The sequence below is a fragment of the Thamnophis sirtalis genome, unplaced genomic scaffold, assembly GCF_051295495.1.
Source record: "Thamnophis sirtalis isolate CommonGarterSnake01/CBP01778 unplaced genomic scaffold, rThaSir2_p1.2 scaffold_11, whole genome shotgun sequence".
In the NCBI taxonomy this organism is placed as follows: domain Eukaryota; kingdom Metazoa; phylum Chordata; class Lepidosauria; order Squamata; family Natricidae; genus Thamnophis; species Thamnophis sirtalis.
Window position 1 is genome coordinate 8,844,691 of NW_028261391.1, and position 17,198 is coordinate 8,861,888.

Consider the following 17,198-nt stretch of genomic DNA (forward strand, 5'->3'; position numbering starts at 1 on the left):
TCATCCCGGAAGATAGTTTATTTCTTTCACTTATTAAAAAAAACGATCCCTTCCATACACTTAAAGCAGTAAGTTTGTTGTTTTGCTGAGAAAAGGATGAAATTTGGATCCCTAAAACTTAAAGCTTTACATCCTTGGAAACCTTGGCTCCAAGACTTTGTGCTAATTGGTGTGCTGAATTGGTTTTGGCATATATGTGTTCTATACATTCCTGAGCTTTATGGCGGGGTGTTAAAAATATTTGTGGTTATGGTTCAGGCACAAAATCCTATCTGACTCTTTGCAACCCCTATTGACCATAACACTCCAGGCCAGGGGAGGATTGCTGCTGGCATTACTGCGCACAAAAAGGTTTTGGAATAAAGGAGAATATTTGTAGCTGAGGGTTGAAATGAGGGGTCTTTGGTGAGGACCCCTCACTTCTGAGCTTGCTTGTTTTCTTCTTATAAATGTTTCATTACCCCAACTAGGTAACGTCATCAGCGCTAGTAAGGAGTGATGTTTGCTGTCAGTTTATATTCTGGTGTCTTCCCTGTCTGTGTGGGTGGGAGCAGCCTTAGAGATTCTTTAGTTGAGCTGTTTCCAGGGCTATGTTAATACATGACCCTGATGGGCACTTGCCTGTGAACCAGGGGTGGGTTTCTTGCCCCGTTCCAACCGGTTCGGTTGGAACGGGGCCGGCGGCGTCCTTGTGCACGCGCACAGTGCACGCATGTGTACTAGCGTCTGTGCGATGCTCCAGCTGCTCCTGGAGGATCGCGCAGGCACTGTATGCATCCTGCGCATGCGTGGAAGCGCAGAACTCGTCAAAACTGGGTAAGAAACGCGGGCGGGCGGGTGAACACTTCGGCGTTCCTGGAAGTTACTTACTTCCGGGTTCGCCGACCAACCGGTTTGCGGGGGCTGCCGCGAACCGCCTGAAACCCACCCCAGCTGTGAACCCCACGAGCATAAGAGCCCCATACTAATCTGTGTATGTTAACCCTTCAATGCACCTTGTATCATATAAATAAAGCAACGTATTTATTAATTTTACTACATTTTTTAGTTTACTTTTTTTTATTCCCCTTGAGTAGTTGTCGTAGGGGCCCCAATACACTGCTTTGCCAGGGGTCCATGATGCTGTTAAGACAGCCCTGGCTGTTTGCTGTTGACTCCTTTGGCAGTTTCTTTGATTGGGGCATTGCTTGATTGTTTGTCTCAAGTTGACCTTGGAGTTAAACTCTGCTGTCCTGCCGATTATTGGTGTGGAGCGTGACCCGACAAAAGCGCGAATGTCAAAAGCGTGCCGACAAAACCGCGGCACTAAAACCGCGATGTCAAAAGCGCGCCGACAACAGCGCGCCGACAGAAGCGCGATTTAAGTTAAGGTAAGGTTTAGGGTTAGGGTTAGAGTTAGGTTTAGGGTTAGGGTTAGGTTTAGGGTTAGGTTTAGGGTTAGGTTTAGGATTAGGTTTAGGGTTAGGTTTAGGGTTATGTTACAGCGCGCTTCTGTCGGCGCGCTGTTGTCGGCGTGCTGTTGTCGGCGCGCTTCAGCGCTCATTCGTTGGCGCAGTTTTGTCAGCGCGGTTTAGTCAGGTGCGCTTTTGTCGTTCGCGCATTTGTGGTGGAACCGTGTGGAGACGATGGAGCCTTGTTCTCTTTTGGGCTGGTTGATTGTCTCTTTTGCATAGTAGATTATGTATCAAGAAACTATCAAAGAGCCATTTGTAAACAGCCCAACCAAAGAATCTCTAAGACCACCCCGACCCACACAGACAGACAAGACACCAGAATGGCAAATGACAGCAAACAGCGCTACTTACTTGCAGCGATGATGTTATCTAGTTAGGGTAATGAAACGTTTAACCTTAGAGTGTCTACTGTTGACATCACCCCATTCCTAAGAGGTCTGGAAGGGGCATGCATAAGCGCACCCACGTGCCTACCAACCCTGTCCTAACAACCCTATTTATTCGTATCCATTTCATGTATTCATAATCTTGTATATACTTACATCTATTATCTTATACACGCTGGACAAAACAAATAAATAAAATAAAAAGCAAGCTCAGAGAGCCCCAAAGACCTTCAAATTCATGTTCATTGGGTCTATCTAACTATCTCATCCTCTGCTGTCCCTTTCTCCTTTTGCCTTCCATCTTTCCCATCTTCAGGGTCTTTACGAAGGAGTCCCCCTGTCGCATTAGGTCCCCAAAGTATTTGAGCTTCAGCTTCAGTATCTGTCTGTCCAAAGAACAGCCAGGGTTGTTTTCTCTTAAGATTCACTGATTGGATCTCCTTGCAGTCCAAGGGACTCTCAAGAATCTTCTCCAACACCACAATTCGAAAGCATCAATTCTTTGGCGCTCAGCCTTCCTTATGGTCCAGCTCCCACGTTACTACTGGGTTTCTAAACCCGGTTTATAATAAAGAGAACACAACCTAGCACAGAGTACGCAACCCAGTTAATTGTGCCGTAACATGTGAATGCCGTCCTTATGTCCACTTGAATAGCGATGGGAATGTGATGTCCGTCCATCGTGTTCGAAGAGGACCTTGACATCCTAATTGAGGGGATGTCAAGACTTGTGTGAGGATTGGATTGAAGTGCGGGAGAGGTGCGCATAGTCAGCCTCATTCTCTCTCCCTAGATTCCATCTTGCTCCAATAACAGGTCAAGAGTCGAGACAGTGGGAGATGGGAGGGGCGTAGTGGTTGACCAGGGTGTCCTTCGTGTGGCCCCTGCGCATGCTACAGCTGCTAGGAGCCACAGGTGAGAGCTGAGTGACAGGTGGGGAGCAAAGGTGGATGAGCTGCCCTAAAACGACATGGCATGCCCCTACACCTTCCCTGAACATCCTATAACACCCCAGCGATGGGAATAGGTTTAAGAATAAGACACTTCCATAGTGTGGAAAAAGTCTCCCCAGACTAAGGCCCCTTTGCTGCCAGGAAAATACTCCTTTTAGGCCTATTGTAGTTTGTTTGGATTGGATTTATGATGTTATGCGGGCCCACTCATTATAGTTTATTTGATAAGCCGCCATAATAGCAATAGCAGTTAGACTTATATACCGCTTCGTAGGGCTTTCAGCCCTCTCTAAGCGGTTTACAGAGTCAGCATATTGCCCCCAACAACAATCCGGGTCCTCATTTTACCCACCTCGGAAGGATGGAAGGCTGAGTCAACCCTGAGCCGGTGAGATTAGAACAGCCGAACTGCAGAACTGCAGTCAGCTGAAGTAGCCTGCATTTAACCACTGCGCCACCTCGGCTCCTTAGAGTCAGAGAGTCAGTTGTCAAGAATCTGAATTTTGATCATGTGATCATAAGGTTGCTACAGTGGTTGTAAGCATTAAAAAAAAAAGGTCCTAAATTACTTTTTTCAGTGCCGTTGTAACTTTGAACTGTTGTAGGTCGAGAACTACACTATGTTGCCAAAAGTTGCTCACGACTGATTCTGATTATGTGGATGGGTGAGCGAATACTTTTGGCAATACAGTGTATGACTTGTCCAGGATCGTCTGTGACCGATGGGGCTGTGGAGTGGGCAAAAACTTTAAAAGCAGCTTTTAAAAGAAAGTTCAGCAAGCAAATATTGCCAGTTTTCCACTTCATACATTTGCATCATATTTCCATCATAGTGATGGAACATATTTGCATCATAGTGATGCCCTTGCTCTGGACATGGCAGTCTCCATAGCTGCATCTTTAAAGTTGTTCTGACCAAGGCTGCACAAAAGCATGAAGCAAACTCCTTGTCCTGACAAAAAAAACCTTGTATTAATTTACTGTGAATTCTTCTCACTCCCATCCAACAAAATCTTTCAAGGGGGGGTTTATAGTCACAGACCTTATCTGGCTTGGAGGGCTGACAGGCCGATATCTGCAAAACTTGGCAAGGAGTCTCAGAGAGTCACAAACCAATTAAGTGAACTAATTGTCTCCTGCAAACTCCACTCCCCTTTCTCTCCTCTTTTATTTCCTCTGGGCGGGGCCATTCATGATCCACCTGTGGCCTTACTCCCAAGTCGACACCTGTTCTTTAGCTGTTCCCTTCGTCTGGCAACTCTACACATGCGCACACTGGGAACAGGCTGTTCATCTACCTCACTGATATCCGATTCTGAAGGCAGCTGATAACTGGCATTCGGCTCTGGCCCCCTCTCTGCCTCCAACACAGAGTCCTCATCAGTGCTTTCCCCAGACTCCAGGAATGGCCCATGTTCTTCCCCAACCTCCTCACTATCCGAATCTACTGCCAGCTCCACTGATGACTGGCGGACCACAACAAAAACAACTCTTTTTGATCAGTTTTGAATGCTCTATTCTCATATTTATTGTTCAGTTCCTAAGTTGTGTTCCATTCTTTGTTACCCCATTGATCATAGCTGTCCTCCCTTGTCTTCCGGAGTTTCCGAAACTCATATTCACTGCGTTGATGACACCATCTAGCACTCAAGCAATAGCACTTAAACTTATATACCACTTCATAATGCTTTACAGCCCTCTCTAAGCAGTTTATAGAGTCAACATATCATCCCTAACAATCTGGGTCCTCATTTTACCAATCTCAGAGGGATGAAAGGCTGAGTCAACCTTGAGCCAGTGAGAATTGAACTGCGGACAGTCGGCAGAATTAGCCTGCAATGCTGCATTCTAACCACTGCATCACCAGGGCTCTGACCATCTCAACCTCTGCCTTCCCCTTCTCCCTTTTGCCTTCCATCTTTCCCAACATCAGGGAAGGAGTCCTCTCTTCTCATTCAGTGGCCAAAGTATTTGAGCTTCAGCTTCAGCATCTGCCCTTCCAAAGAAGAGTCAGGGTTGATTTGTCTCAGGATTGACTGATTTGATCTCTTTGCAATCCAAGGGACTCACAAGAAGTCCCTCAAGGGTCTTCTCCAACACCATCTATTCTCCAAATAATGCCATAAAGTAGGCTGTTCCCAGCTTGCAGATAAGAAAGTAAACGCCACTACTGAGGAAGGACTATCAACTTTCAGAAATATCACCTGGTTTCCTAATCATTGCAGGAAACCATCTGCTCTGTCAACATTTGCAGAACCTTGTTGAGTTACATAAACACCACTGATGGTAAAGAAAGCTATTCTTGAGAAGTCCCAGCAATCTAAATTACGTTGTTTCTCATTGTTCATTTGAAGAACAAACACTGATTCATTTATTTAAATAAATTACTATTTATTTCTGATAAAGCACCATAAAAGGAGAAGATACTTCATGAAAAACGCGGCGATCACATTTTCCTTTGTTTACTCTGATTGTCATGTTACCGTTGGATGCTTGCAAGACAATAAATTAGAAATTTCAGTGCTGAATCTCTGCCTTGAGTATTTCATTCTACGTACGTAGTTATGGCAGATGCATTTACCTGAAAAAGTAAATTTGATTAATGCAAATCTTGATTAGTTGTTGGGGTTTTTTTGGCTGAGAAAATTCTATGAAATCAGTCCATATGATTGATACTACATATGGTTCACTGTATTGGATAAACCCACAAGCTAATTTAATTCAGTAGGTAGGTTAAGCACATGATGGGAATACCACCAACTATCAAACATATAACACCCCCACCCCACCACCCGGTGACAGTCATTCACAGCCCAACATTTTTTTCTTCCTCATTGTTTAGTCTCTAAACAGCATCTTCTTGTTACAAAGTTCAGGGATCTATTACAATACCCATGTTCACTTTTAGTTTCCATTGTTAACTTTCCCAGTTTTAAGTCCCTGCTGTTCTCCTTGTTGCCCACATATACCATAGGTTCCAGTTAAGATAATGTTCCGTTTCTCCTTTGTCCCTCAGCCAACCCGTCATTCTGTCCATTTCTGCACACTCATAAATCTTTTTAATTATGGCATCTTCCGATGGTATGGTAGTAGATTTCCATAACTGCGCATAGGTTATTCTTGTGGCCACAATTATATGTAGGCTCAAATGCCATATAGATTTACTCATGTTTTCTGGTTTTATGCTTAGTAAAAAATTCTCGTGTTTCCATTCCATGCTTGCCCCGGAAACTTCTTTTAGCCAGTTTTGAATCCTTCTCCAATATTTCGTGGCCTCAATGCAAGACCACTAAATATAGTAGAATGTGCCATCCCTTCTTCCACATTTCCAACACAGGGGGGATAACCCAGGAAACATTTTGGCTAACCTCGTTGGGGGAAAGTGCCATCTATATACCATCTTGTATATGTTTTCTTTAAATGCTGTAGATATCGTAGGTTTAATAGTCTTATTCCATAGATCCCACCATTTGCCCATTTCAATCTCATAGCCAAAATTTCTCTCCCATGCTATTAGAAGGCTTTTATCCATCTCTTTTTTAGCATCTTGGCAGGTCAAAAATTGATAGATCTTCGACAACATTTTCTTATCTCCGCCAAGCAAAATCTTATCCAACTCCTGAAGGTTTGGGTAGATCCCAAACCGTTCCTTATCGCTTTTAAACCTATTTCTAATCTGTAAATGTTCCCACCATTCCAGATTCCTGCTCTGCTGCTCTAATTCCATCTTTGTTTTCATGTTGCCATCTTCTGTCATAATGTCTTTATATATTATGTTTCTTGTCCAATTAAATATACTGGGATGCGTTAAGGTCTCCAACGGTGCCAACCAACACAGAACCCTAAGAAAGTACATTTTCTTCATCTTTTTCCACACCCCCATCAAAATCTTCCGAATATAATGTCCCATTTGTTTTTTTTTTCCTTTTGAAGACATTTCACTTCTCATCCAAGAAGCTTCTTCAGCTCTGACAGGATAGTGGGAACTAGAAGGATTTATATGCCTTGCAGACAGCTGTTAATTTGCATCCTTTTAGAGCCAGCTGTTTTGCCAACTGTTTCTCATGGTGGCTCCTTAGCTCCAGGAACCGCTTCTTGTTGGGGGGGGCCTAAGGAACCCGGGTGGGCAGGTGTGGAGTGGCTGGGAGGGGAGGGGGGGAGTAGAGGCCATTGAAGCGCCCCTCGACATGAATGACATCAAGTTGGTCATGCCCACCCAGTCATATGACCAGCTAGCCACGCCCACCCAGGCAGTCATTAGGCAGATCATATTAGTGGGATTTAAAATTATGAATGTAGTGGTCCCTGAGGTCCGAAAGGTTGGTGAACCCTGTTGTAGATGACACCATTTTGAGGGGTCTTTTGGTTTCCTTAGGATATTTTGCAGAACTTTCCAGAGTTGGTTTGTGTCCTGTAGTGATGCCATGTGATTAAAATAGTCTGTTGGTGGTTTCTTGAGTTCTTTTAAATGTACGGCAATGTTCCCCTTTTTACAGCTTGGGTTGAATTGTGCTATATGTTGGGTTGAATTGTCAGGCTCTTTTTCGTAAAGTTGCATAAACACCCCCTTCATCAGAAGATCTTGTAAACGTGATCTGTTTCCTTTTTCTGCTCTTCACGATTGCTGCAATGTTATTCTTAAGCAAGGTTAAGTTGCGGGAAGCTGGGTTGTGACTTTGGCAGTGGAGCACCTGGTTGATGTGGATGGTTTTTCACTACACTTCTATTTCTAGTTTACCAGTCTCAGCTGATAAGAATATCCGGAAAGGGTAGTGTCTTGTTGTTTTCTTCTTCCCTTGTGAACTGTATTCCTTTGAAGACGTTGTTGATAGTATTGTGTGCCTTCTATACTTGATCCTTTGCAGGGGTGGCATTCACTTACCTTCCCAACCAGTTCGCAAATGTGAAATGTGTTTGTGCGCTTTTGGGTTAAAAAATGGCCTAAATGGGATGCCGTAGAGCAGTGGTAGGTTTCAAATTTTTTTAGAACCTCTTCTGTAGGTGTGGCCTACTTTGTGGGAGTGGATTGCTGGCCATGTGACCGGGTGGGAGCGGCTTGCCAGCCATATGACTGGGTGGGGTGGCCAACTTGTAAAATGTGGTGAAACTCACTTAACAACGCTCTTGCTTAGCAACCAAAATGTTGGCTCAGAAACTGGCATTTGAAGCACGCAAGTCTTAAAGCTCTCAAGTTACAAGACCCTTGCACCCCTAACTCTTTAGGGAAAAAAAACACCCCAGGGATGTTCAAAGTTGACAGCTTTAAGACTTGTGGATTTCAACTCCCAGAATTCCTCCTCCAAGGATGGAGGGAGCTGAAACCGGTTCTAAACGGCACTGTAGATTTGTGGAACCTCTTCTATAGAAGAGGTTAGAACTGGCAGGAACCCAACCCTGCCGTAGAGCCAGGGCAAGTGGGCGGGGCCACCCACAATTTCCGCTACCAGTTTGGGCGAACCGGTCCAAACCGGTAGAATACCATCTCTGGTCCTTTGTTATTATATTGAAAGGAGTTTATCTATATACCTGGTCCATACTTCAGGTTGTATGTGTGGGAGTGCTAAATTCCAGATATTGCATTATGAACTCTGCTATGATCCTGAAAGCGGTGATCCCATGGGTGTATTTTTGATTTGTTGATAAGTGTGTCCGTTGTATGGAAAGTGTGTGGCTGGTGAGATCCATGATTCTGGGTGTTTCAATCTTTGTGTAAAGGTAAAGGTAAAGTTTCCCCTCGCACATGTGTGCTAGTCATTCCTGACTCTAGGGGGTGGTGCTCATCTCCATTTCAAAGCCGAAGAGCCAGCATTGTCCAAAGACATCTCCATGATCATGTGGCCAGCATAACTAAATGCCGAAGGCGCACGGAACGCTGTTACCTCCCCACCAAAGGTGGCTCCTATTTTTCTACTTGCGTTTTTACGTGCTTTTGAACTACTAGGTTGGCAGAAGCTGGGACAAGTAACAGAAGCTCACTCTGTTACGTGGCGCTAGGGATTCGAACTGCCAAACTGCCGAGCTTTGTGATTGACAAGCTCAGTGTCTGAGCCACCGTGTCCCTAGATCTTTGTGTATTTGATCTTAAATAATAAGCCAAACTCCCACAAGAGAATGGGATGGACTTCAGATTTCTGCCAGGACAAGTTCCCTTTTACGATTCAATGAATTACAGGCAGTCCTCAACTTACGGCCACAATTGAGCCCAAAATTTCTGTTGCTAAGCAAGACAGGTGTTAAGTGAGTATTGCCCTATTTTACAAATTTTCTTGCCACGGTTAAGTTGTTAAATTGGTCACACGCTTGTTAAATGAATGAATCTGCCTTCCGCGTTGACTTTGTTGGTTAGAAGGTCACAAAAGATTATCACATGACACTACAACCATCATAAATAGGAGTCAGTTGCCAAACATCTTGAATTTTGATCATGTGATCCTGGGGGGATGCAGGGGGATTAACCTGCAACGGTTGTAAGGGTGAAAAATGACCACAAGTCACTTTTTCGGTGCCTTCGTAAATTCAAACAGTCGCTAAGTAAACTGTTGTAAGTCAAGGACTCCCTGTATTTATTTAGGCACATGGGGACAGGAGGGAAATGAAAAAATAATAATTACACTCAGAACTTCTAAACTTTTGCTCTCTCTGCTAATCATTTTCTCACGTCATCTTCCAAATGAGCCTCCTACATTGTAAGGGACCGGAGCATTACTGTCTGTGTAGAATGTGGTTGAGTTTCCAAGGTAGCGGTTTATGAAGTATTCAAACATTTGTTACTTGTGGGGAACACCCAGAAAGAGCACAACTTTTGTTCTTTGCCAGATAACAGTGGAATGTTTGCTTCGACACCTTTATGAGTAATGCCGTATTTTTCGGAGTATAAGACGCACCTTTTTCCCTCAAAGAAGAGGCTGAAAATCTGGGTGCGTCTTATACATTGAATACAGCACAGCTTGCCTCCAGAGGTTGTGGGAGCTTCATCACTGGAGGCTTTTAAGAAGCAACTAGACAACCATTTATCTGAAATGGTAGGGTCTCCTGCTTGAGTAGGGGGCTGGACTAGACGACCTTCAAGATCCCTTCCATGATTGATTCTGGTAATCTTGAGAGTTAGTTTCATCTCATGGTTGAAGGCTATGGATTAGGTTTGTGAATTCTAGACATGCCTTAGGCACTAAGCAGAGGTGGCATTCACCAGGTTCTGACCAGTTCTGGAGAACCGGTAGCGAAAATTTTGAGTAGTTTGGAGAACTGGTAAATACCACCTCTGGCCCCGACCCCATCTATTCTTTGGCTCCCGAGTTCCAGCTGATCAGGAGGGAATGGCAATTTTACAATATCCTTCCCCTGGAGTGGGGAGGGAATGGCGATTTTACAGTATCCTTCCCCTGGAGTGGGGAGGGAATGGAGATTTTACAGTATCCTTCCCCTGGAGTGGGGAGGGAATGGAGATTTTACAGTATCCTTCCCCTGGAGTGGGGAGGGAATGGAGATTTTACAGTATCCTTCCCCTGGAGTGGGGAGGGAATGGAGATTTTACAGTATCCTTCCCCTGGAGTGGGGAGGGAATGGAGATTTTACAGTATCCTTCCCCTGGAGTGGGGAGGGAATGGAGATTTTACAATATCCTTCCCCTGGAGTGGGGAGGGAATGGCGATTTTACAGTATCCTTCCCCTGGAGTGGGGAGGGAATGGCGATTTTACAATATCCTTCCCCTGGAGTGGGGAGGGAATGGAGATTTTACAGTATCCTTCCCCTGGAGTGGGGAGGGAATGGAGATTTTACAATATCCTTCCCCTGGAGTGGGGAGGGAATGGAGATTTTACAGTATCCTTCCCCTGGAGTGGGGAGGGAATGGCAATTTTACAATATCCTTCCCCTGCCACACCCACCAAGCCATGCCACGCCCACCAAGCCACACCCACAGAACTCATAGTAAAAAATTTTTGAATCCCACCACTGGCACCAAGCCAGCTGGATGACCATGGCCATCGTCTTGATTTTTTTCATTTGCCCTTTCCCCCTGCCCAATGAATGCCCCTGTAATGGAATAATATTTATTAGGTGATACTGGGAACCAGTACTTGTATATTTTGCAAAGGCTGGAAATGTCAGAATGAGTCAACCCCCAGCCGACTCATTCAGCTGCTCCCACCGCCCCCAGCCTTCGGTAGGTACAAGTTGTGAGTTGTCTGGTTTGCTCAGAGAAGATACAGCACACGAAGATCTTGTGAACCCTATCAACTTTTCCCCTTCTTCTTATCCTGACAAACATGGGAAGGTATCCAATAACTAAGCAAGCAGAATTCAGCTAACAGTCTCCTAATTCCACCATAGATAGTCATCTTCCTTCTTTGTTTTCCAACTTCCTTACAAAAATCCTTCTGTAGCTTCTTAACACATTCCAACTTCTGTGGAGTCCTCCTCTGTGCATGCACCACTCCCAGTGAGGCTGGTAAGGTCAAGAAACAAGGACCACTAGGATTTCTAGAATGACCTTTATCCCTAGTAGGTGTTCTGATCGAGGCTTCCCAAGAGCATGAAGCAAACTCCTGGTCCCGACAAAAATCCCTTTTATTAATTTACTGTGAGTTCTGCTCATTCACATCCAGTCTTTCAAGGGAGGATTTTCAGTCACAGACCTTATCTGGCTTGGAGAGCTGACAGGCCGATATCTGCAAAACTTGGCAAGGAGTCTTGGAGAGTCATGAACCAATTAAGCAAACTAATTGTCTCCTGCAAACTCCACTCCCCTTTCGCTCCTCTTTTGTTTCCTTTGGGAGGTGCCTTACATCATCCACCTGTGGCCTTACTCCCAAGTCGACCTCTGTTCTTTAGCTGTTCCCTTCATCTGGCAACTCTGTGCATGCGCACACTGGGAACAGGCTCCAGCTGTTCGTCTGCTCCACTGATCTCCGACTCTGGAAGCAGCTGATAACTGTCAGATGGCCCTGGCCCATCTCTGCCTCTGACTCAGAGCCCTCATCAGAATCTTCCCCAGACTCCGGGACTGGTCCATGTTCCTCCCCAGCCTCCTCACCGTCCAAATCTGCTGCCAGCTCTGCTGGCTGGCCACAACAATAGCAACAGAATCATGAAAGCCTACCAAAGCCAGTTTTCCAACACAATGTATACCTAGTGTAATTAAGCTAATTAGTAATGTATGGCTGTGAGCGTTGGCTGAGTGCTGAGGTTTCAAATTGTGGTGTTGGAGAAGACTTTTGAAAGTCCCTTGGACTGCAAGGAGATCAAATCAGTCAATCCTAAAGGAAATCACCCTGGTTGTCCTTTGGAAGGAGAGACATTGAAGTTGAACCTCAAATACTTTGGCCACCTAATGAGAAGAGAGGACTCATTGAAGAAGAACATGATGTTGGGAAAAGAGCGCCGTGAAAATATTTACAGACCCCTCGTATCGTGGACATAAATTGTTTCAACTCCTACCCTCAAAACGATGCTATAGAGCACACCAAGACAGTTAGACACAAGGACAGTTTCCCCCCGAACGCCATCATTCTGCTAATCAAATAATTCCCTCACCACTGTCAAACTATTCACTAAGGCTGAATTACCATTACTATTCGTCTTCTCATCATTCCTATCACCCATCTCCTCCCACTTATGACTTTCTTTGAAATGGTATAAGGTCTCCCGCTTGAGCAGGGGGTTGGACTAGAAGACCTCCAAGGTCCCTCCCAACTCTGTTATTCGGTAGTTGATAACAATAACAGCTGATATTGCCCTTGGGTAAGGTTGAATTCCAGTCATCTGCTTCTCTCATTCTAGACAGGAAGAAAAATCCCCCCTCAACTATAAATGAGTTGATGGCAGATAGTTTGTTTGCTAGGTCATCACAGCAGAGGTGGTATTCAGCAGGTTCTGTCCAGTTCTGGAGAACTGGTAGTAGAAATTTGGAGTAGTTCAGAGAACCAGTAAATACCACTTCTGGCTGGCCCAGAGGTGGGTTCCTACCAGATCGCACCTATTCGGTAGAACCGGTTCGTCAAATCTACCGAACCGGTTAGAAGAGGTTGCATCAGTGGACCCGGAAAGCAGGCCACACCTACAGAAGAGGTTCCAAAATTTTTTGAAACCCACCACTGACACACACACACACACACACACACACACACACACACACACACACAGACTAACACACAGAAAGAGAGAAAGAGAAAGGAAGGAAGAAATAAATAAATAAATAAAAAAGAAAAGGAGTAAGAGAGAGATGAAAGAAAAAAAGGAAAAAGGGACAGAGAGACAAAAGGAAGGAAAGAGTGAGAGAGAAAGAGAGAGAGAGAACACATGGTCAGCAAGCCACTCCCACGTGGCTGGCAAGCCACTCCCACAAAGGAGGCCACACCCACAGAGTAGGTTCCAAAAAATTTTGAAACCCACCACTGGGCTGGCCCCACCGCCATCTATTCCCTGCCTCCCCAGTCCCAGCTGAGGGAATGGGGATTTTGCAGTAACTTTCCCCTGCCACGCCCACCAAGCCATGCAATGCCCACCAAGCCACGCCCACAGAACGCAGTAAAAAAAATGTGAATCTCACCACTGCATCACAGGTATTCCCCAGCCTGGCCATTAGTTGTCTGTTACCCTTCTACAAGTTGGACAGTGGTCACAAACTCATTTTTGGCCACCAGTGAATGTTCCCTTAGCTCCTTTTCTGCTGTTGGCACCTTCTACAAAAGGTCTCTTTTTCACTCTGCTAACGTTCCTAGTAATAGTAGCCTTCTGCGTACCAGTAAGCATCAGCCCCGGCAGAAATGGAGCGTGGAAAGGAAGCTGTTTATAGGACGCTGTTTAAAAAAAACAACCAATAATTTCAAAGCATAACAAGAGTTGGTTGATTGGTAATGCTTCTCTCCTGTCTTAATGGGTTCAAGTTGCAGCCCAAGAGTCACTGGAACAATTCCCAACCCCCAAAGTGATGGTTATCAGTGGTATTAAAACTGATATGCAGAGAACTGATACGCATGGTTTGATCTACAGCAGGGGTGTTCAACCTTGGCAACTTTAAGACCCATGGACCTCAACTCCCCGAGTTCCGCAGCCAACTCGCCTTTATGAGAATTGAAGTCCTCAAGTCTTGCCAAGGTTGGACAACCTGATCTATAGTTCAGGGCACATAATCTATGTTAGCAATCAAAGACGGTAGAGCAGTTAAACTTTGCCAGTTCCCGTCAAGGCTGAGGATTTCTGCCATGCTCACCAAGCCACACCCAGAAAACCGGTAGTAAAAATTTTTTAGTCCCACCACTGAGTGGGGCTAATTAAAAGGATGTCTAGATGCAACACCCCTAGCTTCCTCCCCCCCAAAATAATTGGGATCATTCCTCTTTAAGGAAAAAAAAAGAGCTTACCTTTCCTCAAGTTTGTAAAACAAGCGTGGCTGTTTTCTGTTCTCAGTATTTAGAGGATTGTGCTCTTTTCAAAACAGAGCCAGTAATACTTCCCTCGCGGAGGCTGTTGCAAGGCTTAAATAGACGCTTGTGTAATAATCCTGAAGTTGAAACTCTTCTTTTTTTAAAACAACTGTTATTTGCAGTGCACCTGGCTCATCAAACCATGTCCAAACACTCAGACGCAACTTCTTTAAGAAACGCTCCAGTTATTTAATGCTTTCCACAACTAAGGGAAGGGAGAAGTCAAAGATTAACAGCAAGCTTAGCGCCCTGTGCAGGTGCCATATACTGTGGTGGCAGTGGTGATTTTTCTTTTTTTGCCCACCGGTTTTGGGGGCGTGGCTTAGGGGGGTCATGTGACTGGGTGGGCGTGCCAACTTCCCTCCCCCTACTTTTTCATTTTCAAAAGTTTTATTTCTTTTAAGGCAAACATTTCATCATTCCTCAATCAGTAAGACATCGAAGTACAATTTCTTGTATATCAAAATAATTCTAGTTTACCACCAAATTCTTGTCTAGCCTAATATATACCCCTCCCTCCCTCCACCCTCTCCCCCAACCCCCCTCCACCTTCCCCCCCCCCCGACTTCCCAGAACCCGTACACAGTATGGATTTCTAACAAACACAGTCTAAAATCTATTGAGAAAAAAAAGAAATAAAAAAAATTAATAACATTCTACATTGACCTTAGCTTCTTCTTGCTGAACCAACTTTAAACAATTTAAATCATTTCTGATCTTAAGCATAGGCTAACTGGAATTTCTTGGTCCCATATTTATTTTGTATATAGTCAATCCATTTTTTCCAGTCTCGTTTATATCTCTCATTTGAGTGATCTTTAAGATATGCCGATATTTTAGCCATATTCCCCCCCACTTTTTAAAGCATTTTTTTCCTGACTATTCGCCCAAACCAGCAGGGGAAAAAATGCTTTAAAAAGTGGGGGAAAAGCTTCCGACAATTATATGGCTCAAAGCTGAGCTGCACGATCCTCAGAAGTTTTTTTTTTTTTTACTACAGTTTGCAGACCCAACAACAATCGTCCCTACCAGTTTGGCTGAACTGGGCCGAACTGGGAGGATTTCACCCCTGTGTAGTGGGTCCCGGTAATGAGAAGACTTTATGATAAAAAGACTAAGAAAAAGGAAGTGTTGTTTGCAAGACCTTTGGGAATTATTGGGTATCATTCTGGCCCTATTGCCCCCTAGCAGCGAAGAAGCTATGGGACTTAGTTTGTGACTTGGAGAAGAGGCTCATAAAGGTCAATCCTCTGCCAGGAATCTCAGGTTACATAGAAAATTTATATAATTTTTGTTGCAAAAATTCTGGCTGCTCTAGGAGAACGATGTTGTTATGCGGTCAATTGTTCCTTGAGGTCTACCAGTGTTGTGGCTAGCAGAGCTGGCAGCAATTTCGCAGAGTAAGGAGGTTGAGGAGGAAGATGGGCCAGTCCTGGAGTCTGGGGAAGGCTCTGAGGAGGGCTCTGTGTCAGAGGCAGAGAGGGGGCCAGGGCCTTATGCCAGTTACCAGCTGCCTTCAGAGTCAGACATCAGTGAGGCAGACGAACAGCAGGAGCCTGTTCCCAGTGTGCGCATGCACAGAGTTGCCAGGCGAAGGGAACAGCTAAAGAACAGGGGTCGACTTGGGAGTAAGGCCACAGGTGGACGATGAATGGCCCCTCCCATAGGGAATAAAAGAGGAGTGAAAGGGGAGTGGAGTTTGCAGGAGACAATTAGTTCACTTAATCAGTTCGTGCCAACGACCTTGCCAAGTTTTGCAAATATGGCCTGGCAGCTCTCCAAGCCAGATAAGGTCTGTGACTGAAAATCCTCCCTTGAAAGACTTTGCTGAGCAGAATTTACAGTAAATTAATAAAAGGGATTTTTGTCAGGACCAGGAGTTTGCTTCATGCTCTTGAGAAACCTCTATCAGAACAACCAGATTAGAAAGCATTTCTTTTGGACGGCCAAAATCTAGATCTGGTTTTTTTTTTTTTTTCATTTTGGCTACTTTAAGAGGTATGGATTCCAACTCCCAGAATTCCCCAGCAAGGAATTGGGGAATTCTGGGAGTTGAAGTCCATGTGTCTTCAAGTTGCCAAGGTGGGGAATATCCTGGCTAGACTCAGTGAAGCCTTACTTAACCTTTCCCCAACTGTCTTCTTATCAGCCCTTCAAAGTAGAAAGCAGGAAATTAGAAACCAGATTAGGAAATAAACTTCTCTAAAATACTAGTTTGCTGAAAGGCTGCCAGCCTTTTCTCTTTCCTCCTTCTTACGTCAGAGTCAAGGTAGACTCACTTTATGTTTGAAATGTTTTCTTCTTTTCCCAAGCTTATTTTCTGTTTTGCTAAGTGTCCCATTCCTTTTCCAAAACCATCACTGCGGTTTTCAATAGCTCTCCAAATGTATCCTAGGCCAAGTTCCCAGAATTCCTAAACTTGATGGCCAATTTCTGGACAGGAATTCGGGAAGTTACAATCTGACTAGCTGATAACCTGGCATTGTCCAGGTATTTATTTATAGGGGGGAAATGTCTGAACCAAACATAATTTCTAATGTTGGATTTTCCCCCTTACCTTTACCTTAGAGCCGAGGTGGTGCAGTGGTTAGGAATTTTCTTTTTAAAAATTCAAAAGAGCAGCAATTACTTAGAAAGAAATCCGGACAGATCTTCACCCTAATGCAGTGTTTCTCAACCTTGGCAACTTGAAGCATTCGCTGGCTGGGGTATTCTGGGAGTGGAAGTCCGGACATCTTCAAGTTGCCAAGGTTGAGAAACACTGCCCTAATGAATTGAACTAATTGTCTCCTGCAAACTCCCCTCCCCTTTTGCTCCTCGTTATTCCCTATAAGAGGGGCCATTTGCTGTCCACCTGTGCCTTTACTCCTGAGTCAGCCCTTGTCCCTTAGCTATTCTCTTCTCCTGGCATCTCTGCGCATGTGCACACTGGGAACAGGCTCCAGCTGTTCTCCTTCCCCCCTGAGGTCCGACTCCAA

General features: G+C 44.7%; 1 protein-coding gene across 8 annotated transcripts in view; it reads left to right on the forward strand.

Moving 5' to 3' along the window:
• Positions 1-17,198, forward strand: part of MCF2L2 (MCF.2 cell line derived transforming sequence-like 2) — a 196,788-nt gene that overhangs the window by 126,264 nt on the left and 53,326 nt on the right. The gene's annotated exons all lie outside the window — the stretch shown is intronic.